Below are 19,217 nucleotides of genomic sequence, written 5' to 3'. Positions count from 1 at the left end.
TTTGCAATTACTTCATATGGATTTGTTTGGACCAACTCGCTCTCCAAGTCTTTGTGGAAACTATTATTGTCTTGTTGTTGTTGATGATTTCTCTAGATATACATGGGTGATGTTCCTAGCTCATAAGAATGAGGCTTATCCTAATTTCACTAAACTTTGTAGAAGAGTTCAAAATGAAAAAGGAGTTGTTATTTCTAACATTCGTACGGATCATGGAAAAGAACTTGACAATTCTTTATATGAAAAGTTTTGTGATGAACATGGTATTGGTCATAACTTTTCTGTACCTCGTACTCCTCAACAAAATGGAGTAGTTGAGAGAAAGAATCGTACTTTGGAAGAAATGGCCCGCACTATGCTTTGTGAAAACTCTTTGCCAAAATATTTTTGGGCGGAAGCCGTTAATACCTCATGCTATATTTTGAATCGAGTTTTAATTAGGCCTATCCTCAAGAAAACTCCTTATGAGCTTTGGAATGGTAGAATACCCAACATTAATTACTTTCATGCCTTCGGTTGTAAATGTTATGTATTAAACAATGGAAAAGATAACTTGGGTAAATTTGATTCAAAATCGGATGAAGGCATCTTTATTGGTTACTCTCTTACTAGCAAAGCATATAGAATTTATAATAAGCGCACTAATCTTGTTGAAGAATCTATTCACGTTTCCTTTGATGAATCTAATCCTTGTGCTACTAAGGATGTTGTTGATAATGATGACTTAGAGATTACACATAAGATTCATGACTTGAAAATTCAAGAAAAAGTTGATGGTGATACTCAAGTAGAAAGCTCTCAAATCAAAGAAGATGAAGTTATTAATCAACCTCAAGATGCCATGGGAGACAACCAAGATCTTTCCAAGGATTGGAGATTCGTGCAAAACCATCCAAAGGACTTGATTCTTGGAGAAGTTTCGAAAGGGGTAACCACTCGCTCGTCTCATAGAAATTTTTGTGAAAATCAAGCTTTTGTTTCTCAAATTGAGCCTAAAAACTTTCCGGAAGCTCAAGATGATGAAAATTGGATTTTGGCCATGCAAGATGAGTTAAATCAATTTGAAAGGAATAAAGTTTGGGCATTAGTACCTAAGCCTCTTGATCACACTATTATAGGTACTAAATGGGTTTTTCGTAACAAGCTAGATGAATCCGGAAATATTGTTAGGAATAAAGCTAGACTTGTTGCTCAAGGTTATAATCAAGAAGAAGGTATTGATTTTGAAGAAACTTTTGCACCGGTAGCTAGATTAGAGGCTATTCGCATATTGCTTGCCTTTGCATCTTTCAAAAATTTCAAGCTTTATCAAATGGATGTGAAAAGTGCATTTTTGAATGGGTTCATAAATGAGGAAGTTTATGTCAAACAACCTCCCGGCTTTGAAGATCATGTATACCCCGATCATGTTTTTAAACTCTCAAAAGCTTTATATGGTTTGAAGCAAGCACCACGTGCATGGTATGATAGACTTAGTTCATTCTTGCTTGACAATGGCTTTACTCGTGGAAAAATTGATACTACTCTTTTCATTAAAGCCAAAGGTAAAGATATGCTCATTATTCAAATATATGTTGATGATATTGTCTTTGGTGCCACTAATGATAATATGTGCAAAGAGTTTGCTAAGTGTATGCAAGGTGAATTTGAAATGAGTATGATGGGGGAGCTTAACTTCTTCCTCGGACTTCAAATCAAGCAAACTAATGAGGGGATCATAATCAACCAAGCCAAGTATGCGAAAGAACTTATTAAGAAGTTTGGCATGGAAGGATCAAAGCCAACGAGCACACCAATGAGCACATCAACTAAGCTAGACAAAGATGAGAATGGTAAGGCCGTCAATGAAAAGATGTATCGAGGTATGATCGGCTCATTACTTTATCTCACTGCAAGTAGACCGGATATAATGTTTAGTGTTTGCATGTGTGCTAGATTTCAATCATGTCCTAAAGAATCGCATTTAAAAGCTATTAAACGTATCTTTAAATATGTTGGCGGTTCTCATGACTTAGGATTGTTTTATCCACGTGGAGTTGCATTTGATTTAATTGGTTATTCGGATGCGGATTTTGGAGGTTTCAAAGTTGATCGTAAAAGTACAAGTGGGACTTGCCAATTTCTAGGGCACTCTCTAGTGTCTTGGCATAGCAAGAAACAAAATTCCGTAGCTCTATCTACCGCCGAGGCGGAATATGTAGCGGCCGGAAGTTGTTGTGCCCAAATATTGTGGATCAAACAACAAATGGAGGATTTCAATTTGCAATATGATCATATTCCTATTAAATGTGATAATACTAGTGCAATTAGCTTAACCAAGAATCCAATTCAACATTCTCGAACAAAACATATTGAGATTAGACATCATTTTATAAGAGATCATGTTCAAAAAGGGGATATTGAACTTAACTTTATTAGTACCGACAAGCAATTGGCGGACATTTTCACAAAACCCCTTGGTGAAGAACAATTTTGTTTCATTCGACGAGAACTCGGCATGTCTAATCATTTATGAAAAAGTTGTGTTCTTGATGTCAAAAGTTTTTTTTTTTGGATTCAATGTTGAGTTGATTGAATTCGTAAATATCATACTTGATGGAGAGTACAAATGATCTTGATAAAGAAATCACCCTCCAAACATTTTATCATATGTTTCATTTTCCTGTGTTTGGTATGAAGAAAATCAGTTTTATGGTCTTTAATGTTACTCCTCTTAAACGATTTCTGGACTTAACCTGCATTTGTCAGTGTAGAGACCCGTATTTTATTTCCATAATTCTTTATGTTTTATTAAGGCATGAGTTGTGATATAAAATGGAGAATGAGTTCGGATGTCGAATGTGCTAGAATTTAGAAGTTCGGGATGCAAGTGTAATATGCATGGGTGTATAAGTGAAGGTGTGTGTAGGGGATAATTCTCCCCCACATATATTTCTTTTCTTTTCCGGGCAGACACACACACGTTTCTCTCTCTCTACTCCCTCGACCGACTCTCTCTCTTTCTCACCTCTCCTCCAAACTTCTCTCTTCGATTTCATCGCCTTAGAATGAGATTTCGGAAAAATCCCAAGTACTAAAGTTGTTCTACGCGACGAGATCTTCCTATTGATCGAAGAAGAATCATGATCGGAGCACTTTGAGGTTTCCTCCATGTTCGGGCTTGCTTCTAACCCTCGAGGTAGGGATCTCCTACCTTCTTTACATGTTTAAGTGTTGGTTAGATGTACAAGAATCAAGTTTGATCATTTATTTTGAGTCTTGAACAAATCTGTTATATGCTGATAATTTCGTGGGTTTTGGAAATCTGTCTTTTGGGAGCCCTCTGCTAGAAATCACTGGCATTTGTCATGATTAAGACCTCAAGGGGCGGGTCAGGGTCGTGACAGTCAGTCGGATGTCCAAGCGGATGTCCAACCGGACAACCGTGAGGTTGAGACTTATTCAAGCTTTTGCGTTGCTAACTCTGATTTATTAAGTCTGTTACACTTAGTTTGTATGAACTTCATGGCTTAGTGCTTAAATTGTCTCTTATATACTTCGCCGATATGAATTTCTTGTCTCTAAGCTTGCAGGGATAATCATTCTCGGTAATACCCCTCGCATTCTTTAAAAAGCTCTCTTTTAGGGGGAGCATGTATTAAGGGGACACAACAATAAACACCCGAACACAATTTTCTTCCCCTATTCTTGTTCTTTTCGGCGCCACCCCTATTCTTGTCCTATTCGGCGCCGCATCCCCTATTATCTCTCTTTCGGCGCAGCAATTCAATCAATTCGGCGCACCATTTCAATCAATTCGGCGCACCATTTCAAACAATTCGGCGCAGCATTTCAAACAATTCGGCAATCTCATACTCTATAAATTCAACAACACAATCTCTATCTCCTCATCTATCTATCTCTCCTTCTCTCTCGGCCTAAATCTCTCCAAATCTCTATCCTTCCAAATCGAGCAATGGCAAACATACCGCAAGGGTTACCGTTTGAGTTTTACGAAAGAGATGCCGAACGAGCAGAGTTCAGGTTGTTTATCCAAACCATTTGGATGCAACTCTTTATCTTCATTCTGCTGTGTGCGTTACTTACCATGAGAATACCACCATGGTTCGGATGGAATGTAAATGTGGATACTCTGTGGTATTGGATTGGCATTATAGCTGCCGTTGTAGCAGCCATTATTCGAGAATACGAAAATCAAGGACGCCAAGCTCTCAATGTACGAAGATAGAGTGCTACAGGGCAAGAGCGGCATGGTGCTGGAACCATGGCCCTATTGTTTTTCTCTTTTTAGTTTTTTTTTTATGATGTCACAGGGGGAGAAAAAGCCAAGTTTTAATTGATCTATCTTGCCATTTTGGGCAAATTTAAAAAATTGCTTGCTATGATCTGATGATTATTGCTATTACTCGTTGATCGTAGATAACTGCTTTGGTGCATGTATTAAGGGGGAGATTGGCATAACTCCTACTTGAATAAAAACTATCATTTTGTGTCATCATCAAAAAGGGGGAGATTGTTGAAAAATGTATGCATTATAATTTGTGAAAATTTATATGCATCTCTATTAATTATTTTGATGATTAATTCAATGATATTTTTATTCGGCAAATACAAAATTATCGAAAAGTCGATTCCCGAATTAAATATTTTCGTGACCTTGAAATATAGCATAAAGTCTCTTGGATTCATGATTTATATTTACAAAGACTTTATTGAGCTCAATACATGCTTTAACGGTTTATTTAGATGAAATTGTGAGCCACAGGTTGACGAACTGAACAGAAAGCTGTGACAACCGGACGACCACCCGGATGACCACTCTATCAAACGGCTAGTTTCCAACGGCTAGTTTCAAACGGCTAGTTTCCAACGGCTAGTTTCCAACGGCTAGTTTCCAACGGCTAGTTTCAAACGGCTAGTTCCAACGGCTAGTTTCCAACGGCTAGGAAGCATATGGATGGCTATATAAGGCATCAAGAACTCATTAATGAGTATATACACACACACAAGCTACAACATTCCATATTATTGCAAGAGCAAATTCTCAAAAGATCAAAGCCAAAAATTCTCATTGTTCTTCCACTTTCATATTATTCTTGAGAGAAAATTTGTACAAGTCGTGAGCGATAATTTTCATACCTTCTTCACATACTTGTATTTCCTAAGTGAGTGTTTGAGTCAAACACTTGAAAGCTTAGAAGACCAAATTCGGGTTGGAATTTGGGTGTTATTGTTTTTGAGAAGTTTTCGGAGAAAATTCTTGCGGTTGTGCTAGCTCCTCGGGAAAGCTAGAGGCATTCGGTTCTTGTAAGCACCCGCAAGACTTACAAGTTGTAATCTTTTAAAGATTAGTCTAACCTTCAAGTAATTGCTTGAGGAGAAGTGGAGTAGGGCCGGACCGTGGACAAATCCGGACCGAACCACTATAAACGGGTTCTATCTCTCTATCTCTCTATTTTGATTGCATACTTATTGTTTGCATATATTGTTAGAGATAAATTTTTATTGGTAATTATTACTAGCAATCCTATTCACCCCCCCTCTAGGTTGCATAATTTGGGTAACAGATATATATATATATATATATATATATATATATATATATATATTGCGATAGAATGACATGTCTCGTAAAGCGAAAAATAAGTATTTAAAAAATAAGAATCTTACCAAAACAAGGCCAAACTATATACGCATTCGTTAGCGTATTTAAAAAATAAAAACCTTACCAAAACGAAGCCAAACTATATACGCATTTGTTAGCGTATTTAAAAAATAAAAACCTTACCAAAACGAGGCCAAACTATACACGCATTCGTTAGCGTATTTTATACCGAGGTTAGGTGGTTGAAGTATAAATACTAAAAAAAATATTTTCAAACCCACCTAACTGGGAGCTGAACCAAAAGCAATTCTTTTTTTTTTTTAATTGGTTAAAACAATTGTAGAAAGAATCTTCATTTTAAATTGTTAATAATACAACTGTGGTAGTCCTATATCTCAAACGGACAGGGAGTGTGTGCTGTGCAGCTTCGTGTTGCACAGCGTGCTGCACGGCCTCTGGGGAGACTTTTTCGGCATCAATCCGACGATCGGAGACGTTCACCGCGTAGAGCTCGTCGAGTTCTACATGTGCACCTAAAATCAGCTCGATCAAATATCGTTAAAGGCCTCATCGGAACATATATAACTTGAAAAAAAATGAATCCTAATGGATACAAAACACTGGATCAAAACCACTAAATCTATTTTTTTCAAGTTATATATGTTCGGATGAGGCCTTTAAAGATATTTTATCGAGCTGATTTTTGATGCTCACGTAGAACCCGACGAGCTCTACGCGGTGAACGTCTCCGATCGTCGGACCGATGCCGAAAAAGCCTCGCCAGAGGCCGTGCAGCACGCTGTGCAGCACGAAGCTGCACAGCACACACCCCCTGTCCATCTCAAACATACTAATGTGATTAGTATAGTCTTTAGCTGAGGAAGGTTGAAGAATCTTGAAGAATTCAAAATGTTTTCTATCCACCTAACGGCGATCGAGCTACATGAATATATAAAATAGTCCTTCTTAATTAATTGGTTTAAACAATTAATTGACAAGAAAATGTTCCTTTTTAGTTGGTTAAAAAATAATAAGGTTGGCCTTAGAAGAGCCTTCTAGTTTAATTACACTATTGCTACGGACTTGAAAAAGAAACCTAAACTAAAATATCTACGAGAGCCACCTTGTTGCCAGCCACTTGTGCATAGATCGTCACCCATCGGCTCTAATACCACAAGTTGGGAGTCTGATTTGCCCGAGGTCTTTCCATGTTGGGGTAGGCTCAATTCCTTAATTAGGGAGCATCCACACCACACCACATCACATGGACCCAAGTTGGGTAGATCGTTATCCGTCGGCTCTGATACCACAAGTTGAGAGCTTGATTCACGTGAGGTCTTCCCGTGTGTGCGTAGGCTGAATTCGTTAATTAGGGAGTATCCACACCACATCTCAATATACATTGAATGATCTAAGTTGGGAGTTTAATTCGCCTGAGGTCTTCCCGAGTACGGGTAGGCTCAATTCGTAAATTAGGAAGTATCTACATCATATCGCATAGACCTAATATACATTATAGGCTCAATTCGTTAATTATGACCCGCCTTGTGAGTAGTAAGTCATACAATTGTATATTAAGGTCCAATTTTTTTCTTATTTATTCGATGTGAGACTCAATCTTTCACTCATATTCCAGCAATATGGAATTCGAAAAGGTAAATTAAACAGCTCACAAAATCACACGTGCCTTATGGTGGGTCCGCCCCTAATTGACAGCGACTCAGTGAGAGTATACAGACGACAACACTAAATCACACTTTTTTTAAATAAGAAGAAATTCAGGGATAGAGGATTTGAAACCTCACTACGGTGGGAGTGATGGTGGTGGCCAATAGTGGTGGTGGTGATATCTAACGCTGTAAATGAGCTGAGCAGCTCGCGAGTTCTGCTCGGTTCGGCTCGGTAAGGATTCGGTTCGGCTCGGTTCGAAGGGTAAACAAGCTAAGCTCGAGCTCGATTTTGCAGCTCGTTTGATAAATGAGCCGACCTTGAACCTAGCAGGGCTCGGGTCGAACAAGTTCGTTTTGGCTCGAAATATATAGGTTCGGCTTGGCTCGGGTCGAACATGCCAATATATAGGTTCGCGAACAAGTTCGTCTTGGCTCGAAATATACAGGCTCGGCTCAGCTCGGCTCGAACATGCCAATATTTGGTTCGACTCGGCTCATTTAGCCAATTTTTCAATATTAAGGCCGAAAAGTTGACGAATTCGAGCCGAGCCGGCTCGTTTATTCAAAACCGAATACTAATGAGCCGAACTCAAGTTTTGTACATGCTTGTCGAGCCGAGCTCGAGCCAGACAAATTCTGATTGAGCCGAGCTCGAATATGCCAATATTTGGTTCGGCTCAACTCGTTTACACCCCTAATGATATCTATAGTAGCAGTGGTGGTGGTAGAGTAGTGGAGAAGGTGGTGATGGTAGAGTGGTGGTGGTAGCAAGGCCGGCTCATAAGTTTTGGAGGCCGGAAGCGAATCTTTTGAATAAGGCCTCCATATATTTTTCATACAAAAGTGGTCTACAAAGAGTCTCACTAAAAAAAAAATCATTATAAAAGATTTACCATTACAAAATAGAAGCATATAATTATCCCAAAAAAATGCAACTATTACAATACCTCAAAATCTATCATTTGAAAATTAGTCTTATCGCATTTGTTGCTGCAAACGTACTAATTAAATCTCCATAGTTAAGCTCCTTCACCAATGACTCACTCAAGCGTGAAGCAAAGTTTCTTTTTTTCTTTCTTTTTTGGATCGGCTCGTGCATTCTTTTGTCCCATGAATTGACATTTCTTTTTCTTTTCTTTTGTTTCGATTGTCGCAGTGATTCTAATGAGGAATTCCACCGTTTGGGCCTATTTGCGGCTTCTAAATTTTAATTGAGCTTATTTTGTGTAAAGAAGGTTTAGTGAAAAAAAAAATTGGACCATATATACATACATATATATAGGAATCCTAGAACTTTGAGGCCCTCATTTTAAACATTTTTGGGGGCCCGAAGCCCGTGCTTCTCCTGCCTATGCCATTAGCCGGCTCTGGGTGGTGGTGACGACAATGATAGTGGCGGCAGTGTGGAGGAGGAGAAAAGGCTTGAATGCAAATACTCGTTAACTTTTTAACCTACATTTTAAGAGACATTTTTAAGCAATTTAAACCTGGGAAAGGATATCCACACAAATTGAAAATCTGTACAAGCAATTACAGGTTCGATTTGGACTCATTTCGGGTTGTAAGAAAATCTTTCGAACGAATTATTTTTTTAAAAATATTATTTCTAGGGTCCATGTAAAAAATCAATTCAATTGAATATCAATAAGGACGTTTATGATACATCCAATTTTGTTTTAAATTCAGGCTTGAATTTTGTGACAAAGTTGGATGTTTCATAAACACTCTTACCGTTATTCTATTAAGCTGATTTTTTTTATAGGGATCCCAAACATAATATTTTAAACAAAATGAGCAGCTCGGATCATTTTCTTAGGACCCAAAATGGGCCCAAATCGAATCTGTATTTGAAGGTACAGATTTTCATTCTGTGTGAATAGCAAAGCTCTATAAACCTATAGGCTAAGTTTGGCTAAAGGATTTTTGGATTTTTTTTCATTTTGTCCTTATTTCAAATAATTACTTATTTTAGTTAGTAGAACACATGCACCCTAAAAAGTTACGTATGGTTTTTTTTTTTTTTTTTGTATCTATTTAAACTTTGTGCGCGTTTGTTGATTTTGCGTCAATTATTTGTCGATTGCTTGTTTGTCTCAAGTATATGAATCTAAAAAATTAAAAATTATGATCAAAACCTTATAAAAGTTTAATAAAGACAAAAAAAAGTTCAAAAAGCATCCAAAAGACAGACTTTAAGGGCTGTATTTGTTTTTATTTAATAAAAATTTAATTTGATTTATTTTTTTATTTTTCTTATTTATCTTATCGAATCAATAACTCATACTCCTACAAAGCTGATAAAAAGTAAGAAAATAATTAAAAACTGAGAATAATTCTCAAAGATTATTTGTTTCTGGCAGTGAAAAATTGTAGATTTTTATTTGTGGCTGAGAAGTTGTTAAATGTTTTTAGTAATGAATAAGTTATTGAGAAATGTCAAGTTATTTTGGTAGATGGGTTTATGAGTAGAGTTACGGTAGGAAAAAAAGATTTTGATAACAAGTTTTTTGTTAGTAAAAACGAAATGTTAAAATACTCAAATTTTTTTATTAATAAAAACGAGATGATAAAATTCGTTAAGTTTTTACTGTTTTTTGTTAACGAAAACACAAAGAAAAAAAAAAAAAAGGGTAAATTTTACAAATGGTCCCTCTAATTTGCATGAATTCTTATTTTCGTCCCTCTAGTATCAATTGTGTTAATTTTAGTCCTATAATTTACATTCTGTCTCAATTTCGTCCCTCTCGCTTACGGCGTTAATGAAACAAACGGAATTGGAGGACAAAATTGTCATTTCTACTCATAGAGGGACTAAATTGAGATTTTATGCAAACTAGAGGGACTATTTCTACAATTTTATTTTTTACTTTTGTTTTTGCGAATAAATTCAAAATACATCATATGTAATACATTTCTCATTTCATTTTCTATTGAATAGTCAAAATATGTTGAAAATTTTAAAGTTTTTATTATATATATCACAAAAAATATAAGAAAATTCGAAAAGCAACCCTTATGTTAAATGTCTTGGTATTGTATTTTTTTCAATTGAATTTTCAATCTCGTTATTTTCTTTGTCAAATGATTAAAAAGAAAAAGTTGTTTAGTAGTATTTAGAAATCTTGTAATTGTATTTAATTTAGCAATAAAACACTATTGAATATTAAGAGGTCAAATACATTAAAACATGGGTATAAGTGTATTTATTTTGGGACTTAAAACTCATAAGATCACTCATATAACAAATAAACAAGTATTTTGAACATTTTTTTTATCGGGTGAAAAAAATAAGGAGATTATAAGAACATGATACAAAGACATTAGCTGAGGGGTTGATTTGTGCATTTTCTAATATTTTGTAATGTGTAATGAAATATAAATATAAATTTTTTCAGTATAGTTTGATTACCTTATAAAAAATTATTCAGTTATCAAATACATTACTTAAGGTCTTTTTTATTTTATTTGCAAAAAACGAAAGTAAAATGTAAAATTTTAGAAATAGTCCCTCTGATTTACATAAAATCTCAATTTAGTCCCTCTATGAAAGAAAATGACAATTTTGCCCTTCAATTCCGTTTGTTTCATTGACGACATCAAGGAGAGGGACGAAATTGAGACGAAATGAAAACTATAGGGTTAAAACTGATACAATTAATATTAGAGGGACGAAAATGAGAACTCATGCAAACTAGAGAGACCATTTGTAAAATTTGCCCAAAAAAAAAAGAAGCTAATCCCATCTCGAAAGGGGTCACAATCAAGCATGCTTCTAGAGGTACAGTATTGTCAAGGCTGCACGGTGTCTTTTCACTCGGACCGCTATGATCGGCTGATATCACGTGACTCTATTCGTCAGCGATCACAATCGTTTATATGTATTTTGGACGATTCAGATTTATTTTCTCTCTTTCTTTCGGCCCTTTACCCAACCACTCTCTTCTCTTTCTTTCTTCCTAAAATTTGGACCGTCCAAAATATATTTGAACGGCTAGAATCTGCGATAGATACCTCATGTGTGGTATCTGTCCGCACCCAAAAACTTATCCTTTTAGTGGGTCAACCATTATAGGCCTGGAGTCAAATAGGGTTTGCCATGTGCCACAATCAAGGCACGTGTTATCTATCTTTTGAGGATTTTACGGTTCAAAAAGAAAAATCTTTTGAGGATTTTTTAAAATCTAGATAGATACCCTTCTTTTCGGATCGGATAAAGATATATCGCTCGGTTAGGATATACTTGGTGGATAATATTTTGAGAAAATGAAGGTTCAGGACGGGTGTTTTGATAATTAATACTCGCCAAAGACATGCTGAGAACATTTGTTAATGTTGAAAATATTCTTGGCGGGTATTAATTATCAAAACATGTCATTGACTGTCATTTTCTCCAATATTTTTGTTCGATTTTGATTTTGAGTGAGATTTTTGATAGTAATAAGTGGAGAGGGATAGATAGAGAAAACTAATTGAAGACCGTACCTAAGAGTTTTGAGACTTCAAAACGAACAAGGCCAGACCTGTACATTTTGGGCATGTTTAGTTTTGGGGGATTAATAATAAGGGGAGATTGAAATTGGTAATGAAGTAAAATTAATTATGAAAAAGGAGATGGATTTTTTCTCTATTTTTTTTCCCCAAAGGATTACAATGCGAGATTGTTAACAAATAAAATATGTTTATTTTTCGAGGAGGATTGGATTAAGGGGGTATTTCGGATTCTAAAAAAAAATATTTTTTAAAAAGAAGGTAATTTCAAGTTAAAAAATTACATGTTTACGCAAATAATTTTTCTACCAATATAGATCTTGTTTGATAGATCTTATTGAGTTCTTTTATACGATTTATTTTCATTATACTTGAGTTTGAAAATTGAAAAAAAGAATTTTTAAAATAGGAAGGCTTCCTAGAATACCCCCTAAGATCAATGGTTTTCATTCTTACCCTTATATGGAAACACCTTTGGATGAAAGAGAAGGTGAGAGAACAAGGGTATTTTTGTCAATCTACAGATGAGATAGAGAATTGGGATTAACAATTCCACATCTACCATGAAATGGCCAATTTTGCAATGGGCAATCTCCCATTTTGGAGGATTAACAATTCCATGGTACTAAATTAATAGTTCAAGACTATTTTGTGAAACCAAAGAAAGTGATTTTCAATTCTACCCTTATAAAAAAAAATGCTTCGATTCGTCGAGATAAAAAATGCTTGCTGTGAGGGTTGTGCACAGTACCGTGCTATATATCATTCGAGTCGTCCGTTCGGCAATCTAACGGTCCAAATCTCATATCTATCGTGTAGCATCCGAACCGTTTTTTGCCGAGATGATATTTGGGCAGTTGATTGCCGAATGAACGGCTCGGATGGTGCATAGTATGGTACTTTGCACCACCACCATCCCCCGTTTCGAGTACATGGGGGTGGTCCCTGCATTTTACTTATCATGTAACCAAAGTACGAAAAGAAAACAACTGATCATTGAATGAATCACTGAATTTTTTCGCCATATTGATGGTAGAGTCTGTGCATATGGTGGATTGGTTCAACCCAAAGAGACCTCCATAAAAACACTGACATGAGACATGATCGAAATGTTCATAGTCCAATTTAGGTACCACCTTCCGACAAAGATTCCTCTGTTTGTTCATATATAAAACTAGAATGATCTCTCTTTGTCAATGCATAGTTTTACTGAATTCTCAGTAGTCGTAGGCCACACATATACTATATATATGTCACTCGTACAATTAGTCGGGGACAGTGGCGGAGCCAGGATTTTGACCTCGGGAGGCCGGCTTAATAGACATATATTTTTTATCTGAACGTATACTTATTAGTAGTATATAGCATAAGGTTTTTGTTTTCCAATACATTAAATTTGTACATTGAAATAATTCTAACTTAATGCAGTTAAAGAATATTTAAATCGTTTTATATTTTTCTTTAGGTTACTTAAACTGTCACGTGTTTATTTTTTATTTATGAAAGAAATTAAAAAAATGATAACGTAAAATAACCAGTTTTTTTTTTATCAAATCAAACCACAATTATTAAGATTATAAGTGGCAACATACAAATAATTATCAATAATATTCAAAATCTGGCAGATACAAAAATTTAAAATTTAAAATTTAGACGCTCGGGAAGCCCGAGGGGCGCGGTCGATCCCCCGGGCCCCAACATAGCTCCAGCCTCCACCCCTGGTCGTGGAGACTTAAAAAAAGTGCGATACGAACATGAAGATATTTTCGACACCACATGACGGTACTCAAGAGCACCCGATACTTTTTCTTAAATTTCACCTACTTTGTGTGTGTGGGATCCACTGATGCATGGGAGTGTGTTTGTGTAATTTTTATGCGCAAAGTTTGTGTGGTTATAGAATGATACGTAGTTTAGAAGTTATCTACATCCAAGTCATCGATTCTTATTTCAGTGTGAATAGTATATATGGATTCTAGTGAATTCGAAAAGAAAATCAGGACAAACATACACGTACAGCAGGCGTGCAGATGGATTTTGGGCTTGTCTTGGATTCTAAAAAAGCAATCGAATCTGCTCATTTTGTTTAAAATGTTTAATTTAGGGTCCTCACAAAAGGTGAGCTCAATCGGATATCGGTAAGAGCGCTTACGAAATATCCAATTTGACTTTAAAATCTAGGCTAAAAATGATCGCTCAACCTTCTTCCCAAATGCCGACTACGAGAGAGTTAGACCAAGAAAGAAAATTTGAAGAGTTTTTTGACACTTGAAGTTCTCGATGAACTCTCTAGAAAGGGAACTACCAAGAAGAAGCCTGGTCCAACCAACTTAGGTGTTTACACTAGTGATCTTAACATGGGGTGAAGTGGCCGGCCAGAAGAATTGCTGGTAAGATGAATCGAAACTGAGACCTGAGGAATGGGCAAATTTCCAAGTCTTAGGCCAAGACCACTTGACTATTCCCTTGGTTTCTCTAGTATATGTTAGGGAAAATGACGGCCAAAGACGTGTTTTGATAATTAATACCCGCTAAAGACATTTTCAGCATTAGCAAATGTTCTTAGCTTGTCCTTGGCAAGTATTAATTATCAAAACACGTCCTGGGCCGTCATTTTCCCTATGTGTTACATGTTGTTGCTAGCAATAAAAGAGAAAAGTTAAACGTAAAACTAGACTTTGTCTCAGGCTTTATTTGTTTGTTAGAATGATTTAAGGCTTGATTAACGATCTTGTGGTTTTTAAATAAAAGTCTTTGAAATTTTTTATCTTCCGAACCGTTCATTTATTTTGTTGCTATTTTTTTCATTATTTTAGTGAAAACCAAATTATTTAGTTATAGATAAGTACCTCATCGACTACCTCTGGTGTAAAATCATTTTTTTTTTTCGGAACCAAGGGTGGCACACCCCCATACTCCTTCGCCCCTGCTGACCAGCCTCCCCAACTTCAATGACAATGTTTTTCAACTGTGGCTATACGAATGATTTGATCTCCAAATTTGGCTTATCGATTATCGGTACTTACACAATTAGATCACATTTTTTTCTCTTGAAACAATCGGCCGATTTGCTGATCGACCATCTACGTCTCCATGACAAATGTCATCAATCGCGCATATACAGATTGATGCATTCACAGTGTGGCTCCATCATACTTTTACAACATTGACGCCATAAAATTTCAAGCACTAGGTATTTTCTGGCAAATTTTTCCGGCCAGGCACGTCGTATTTTTGTTCGGACTATTCATTGAGAGCGTAGGAAGAGAATTTTGAATATTCCTGAGCTTTATATTATGGGAGAGAGACATAGAATTAGGGTTGAAACGCAGCTATATATGGGGCATCTTCCAAGGGTTGAAGACAATCTTATGCAACGATCACTTGAGCAATCTGGAGATTTTTTAATCCCTCTCCGAAGCAGTACCGAATTTCATCAAGTCCGACCACGCTAGGGACCGCCGACCAAGACTCCAACCTCTCGTTACCTTCCTTGCTCCCATCAAATAAGATTCGCTAGATCTGCTAGCTTGCCGTGGATATTGCTTTTGTCGGGGGCTCCGACCTATATATCTTAGTTATTATTTCTTTCCGTTGTACTCTCTCCGTCTCAAATTGTTTATTCGGTTCGCAAAACGATAACTTAAAAATAATACAATTTAAAAAAAAATTTAAATTTTTTTTCACAAATTAATAGAACTCATTGATATCTAGTAAGTCGTTAAAAAACTTTTGAATTTTTTTTGTAAAAATCGTATTATTTTTAAGACTCCGTTTTACAGACTGGATAAACATTTTGGGACGAAGGGAGTATCGAAAAGAAAACTTTTAGGCTCTGTTTGAAACTGAGGAAAAAGAAAGGAAAAGAAAGGAAAATTAAAAAAATTTCCCTTATATTGTTTGGTTGAAAGAGAAAGAGAGAAGAAAATAAAGATTTCAAGTTCAGTAAATAATAAATTTTACCTCATATGTTCCTCTCATTTTCCTTCTTTCTTATTTTCTTTTCCTTTCTAAAAATTCCAAATAGAGCCTTAGAAATAGCTTCAACATACATATGATATTTGTCACAAAATAGTCTTTTAGTTATGATCCGATTATAAAAGTATCACTGATCACATATTTCTACCGAGAATGTAATTAGTAATTTACTGTCCTTTCTCATGCCAATATTTTCTCGAGCGCGACTTTACTTGGATGTGGCTGGGAACTCAATGGGCTTGTTCGTTTGGGGACTCAAAACCCCTGAGCACGGTCCTCAATAAAAATCTTCCTAACATCTTTCTCCACTCATTACTCTTAAAAACTTCCTTCAAAATCCAAACTGAATAGGATCAATATGTCCCCACACCCTATTTTTAGTGTAGAAAACATATTCCCACATCCCATTTGACATTCTTATCACATCGGGGCAAGACGGCATGAGAAACATTAATTAGTTGCTGGATTGAGAGGCACAAATCATTATCTATGAACAAAACCAAACCAATTGTTAAGTCCCAATCAATTAGGGTCGACTACATGAATTCGTGTTTTCTATTACGCTTTGTCGAGGGTATGTGTTTCATAATACTACCCAGTAAGCCTAGATCCTTGCGCACTACTGCTTCTATGGTCAATTTCGGTCAACCTCTTCCCTTAGTGCTTTCATCTACCATAACTACATCACTCCTCCTAAGTACTGTGTTGACAAGTTTACGGTAGACATGACCAAGCCATTATCTATATATACCAATCATTAAAGCGAAAACACGTTTTTCCATCGTCGTTTGCAGAATCCAAAATCAACTCCAACACGTTTTTCCATCACCGTCAAGTGAGACCCACCACATTTAGTTAGCATATATATATTCAACTATATGCCTCATTTCCTCATTAAATGAAGTAGATTAATTATGTGAGTTCCGCATCAACAAATTTTTAAAAATTTAAAGTTTAAATGAGTATAACCATGCTGGGACCAACTGCATTTGCTTAACATATAAAATTTAACCTTTTTTTATTAGCGAAAAGATATTATTATATATATAAAGGGTACATCGAGGAAGGAAAAAAAAAAAAAAAAAAAGCTGATCGAGCAAATTAAACACAAGCAAACATGACAGGCGGCCAGCCATGAAGCATGTGGAAGCCCAGACCAAACAATCCAAACAAGATGTTGAAAGAAAAGGAAACAAGAAAGAAACAAGAGAAAAGGAAACAGAATCACAAAGGATACATTAGACCACCACAAGAGATACTCCATACGAGAGGCTTCACTCAAAGCTAGCAAGACAGGGAGAGCCGAAGTAACATCAATCCATCGAAAGGCCTGGCGGAGACGCTAGTATGCCCAGGCCGGGACAAAGCAAGAAGGTCCACAACTATTATTTTTTTGATAATCGATATGATCAGGCCAGCTTGCGCGCACCTTGATCGATTAATTCCGGGATCCTGAAGCCTGAAGGTAATGACCGGACATAACTTCCAGTGACCCTCAGGTTTGAAATGTTTGGCCTCCGTTGGAATAAAACCTGTGACATCATGAAGGAGCACTTATTGCTTTCTCACAACCACTTGGCCAAACCCTTTAAGTCCATAGCAATTAATTTGTTGCAGCAGGCAGCATGAAAGAAAGAACCAACAATATTGATATAAAGTGCTTAATATTGTTATAACTATTCAAACTTTTTTTTAATCGGCAAAAGATGAAAATTTTATTAAAACCGGGGAGAGGGAAGAGGGGATCCAACAAAAAGTTGGAATACACCGCTAACGGGCAAAGGCCCAAACTTTGTCGGACGATCGAGCAATAATACTGATATGTGTGGACGTTAAATCCTGCATAATGATCGATATTAGATCCCGGGAATATCATTTGATGGTCACTGTAAAGAAACCAATGGAAGCAGCTAATTAATATTGATATTAATGAAGGTGATTGGATACATGGTAAATAATGACTTCGGAGTTGTGGAATCCAACGTTAAAATATAGATGTGAAAGTGAAATTTGTGTGTAAAAGTATTACTACAAGCGACCAACAGTATTAGTAAGGGAAATTAAAATTGTGCAACACTTATAACATTTGTTAATTTTCTGAGCAGTAAAAGTTTGATAAAAAAAATTGATGAAAGCCATCGATACTCATTGAGGAAATTGAGCTAATTAATCGACAAAATGAGGGTAGTAAATTCTTTAACAAAATCATATATGCAATATTACCATTGAAATAATGTTCTTTAACAATATGCTGTGACGTACGGGTATCGAGCACGTGCAAAGCACGTGCCCCGCGCTAGTTATTTTTGAAATTCAAAAGTTGCTAATAGAAGATTTGCACCTATGCAAAAGAAGAAAAAAACACAAGAGAGCTAAACACATCGAGTATTTCTTCTTCTTCTTTTTTTGGGTAATGAGAAAACGAGAAGAACATATCTCAATGCAGATTAAGTATTTATCTTGACGAAAGTTGACATTTATGATCAAAAGTTAAAAAACAGAAATGATACAGGTACCGACGATTGGGGAGGGATTTCATACCGACTGGCCGCGCCGGGCCCTCTCCGGCCACCGGACGGCCGATCCGAGCCGTCCAAAAATTCTATAAAAAAAAACCCAGGGGTCCTACGCGGGAATCAACGGCATCCAAGATGTGTAGGGTGCTTGATCCGAGCACCCCTTTTTCGTGTATATATGTATACACGTGTATATACACAAAAAGGGGTGCTCGGATCAAGCACCCTACACACCTCGGATGCCGTTGATTCTCACATTTGGCCCCTCGGTTTTTTTTTATAGAATTTTTGGACGGCTCGGATCGGCCGTCCGGTGGCCGGAGACTGCCCGGCGCGGCCGGTCGGTACGAAATCCCTCCCGGCCGGTCGGTACTTATAACACAACTAGTTAAAAAAATACTACTAAAGACAGAAATTAATTTATTAAAAGAAAAGGAAACTGTTTTGTATTCCTATTTTTGTCATTTTTAAATTTGTTAAAACTTCTGTTCATAATTTTATATTTTTCTAATTCATTTCGTGGGGACAAATGCTTAAATCTAAATATTCTGACCCAAAAAACAAAAATACTCCCTAACTGTGAAAACAAATCATTATCTCAAGGATAATTGATTTAGTCCAAAAACATTTTAATTCTTTCAAATCCAGTGTATTTGCTTAGTGACAGATAGAAAAAGGACTCACTACATGCAACAAAATCTTTCCATGTATGTCGTTCTTACCGTACCATTTCTCGATTTGATTTCAGAGACAAAAAATAATTACGTACTTAAAATAACTAAAATAAGTACTTATATTTATTGAATTAAAGGTGATATATATATATATATATATATATATATATATATATATATTGCGATAGAATGACATGTCTCGTAAAGTGAAAAATAAGTATTTAAAAAAATAAGAATCTTACCAAAACGAGGCCAAACTATATACGCATTCGTTAGCGTATTTAAA

This window comes from Rhododendron vialii, chromosome 10a, assembly GCF_030253575.1.
Source record: "Rhododendron vialii isolate Sample 1 chromosome 10a, ASM3025357v1".
In the NCBI taxonomy this organism is placed as follows: domain Eukaryota; kingdom Viridiplantae; phylum Streptophyta; class Magnoliopsida; order Ericales; family Ericaceae; genus Rhododendron; species Rhododendron vialii.
The sequence above is the reverse complement of the archived record's forward strand: the minus strand, read 5'-3'. Positions refer to the sequence as shown.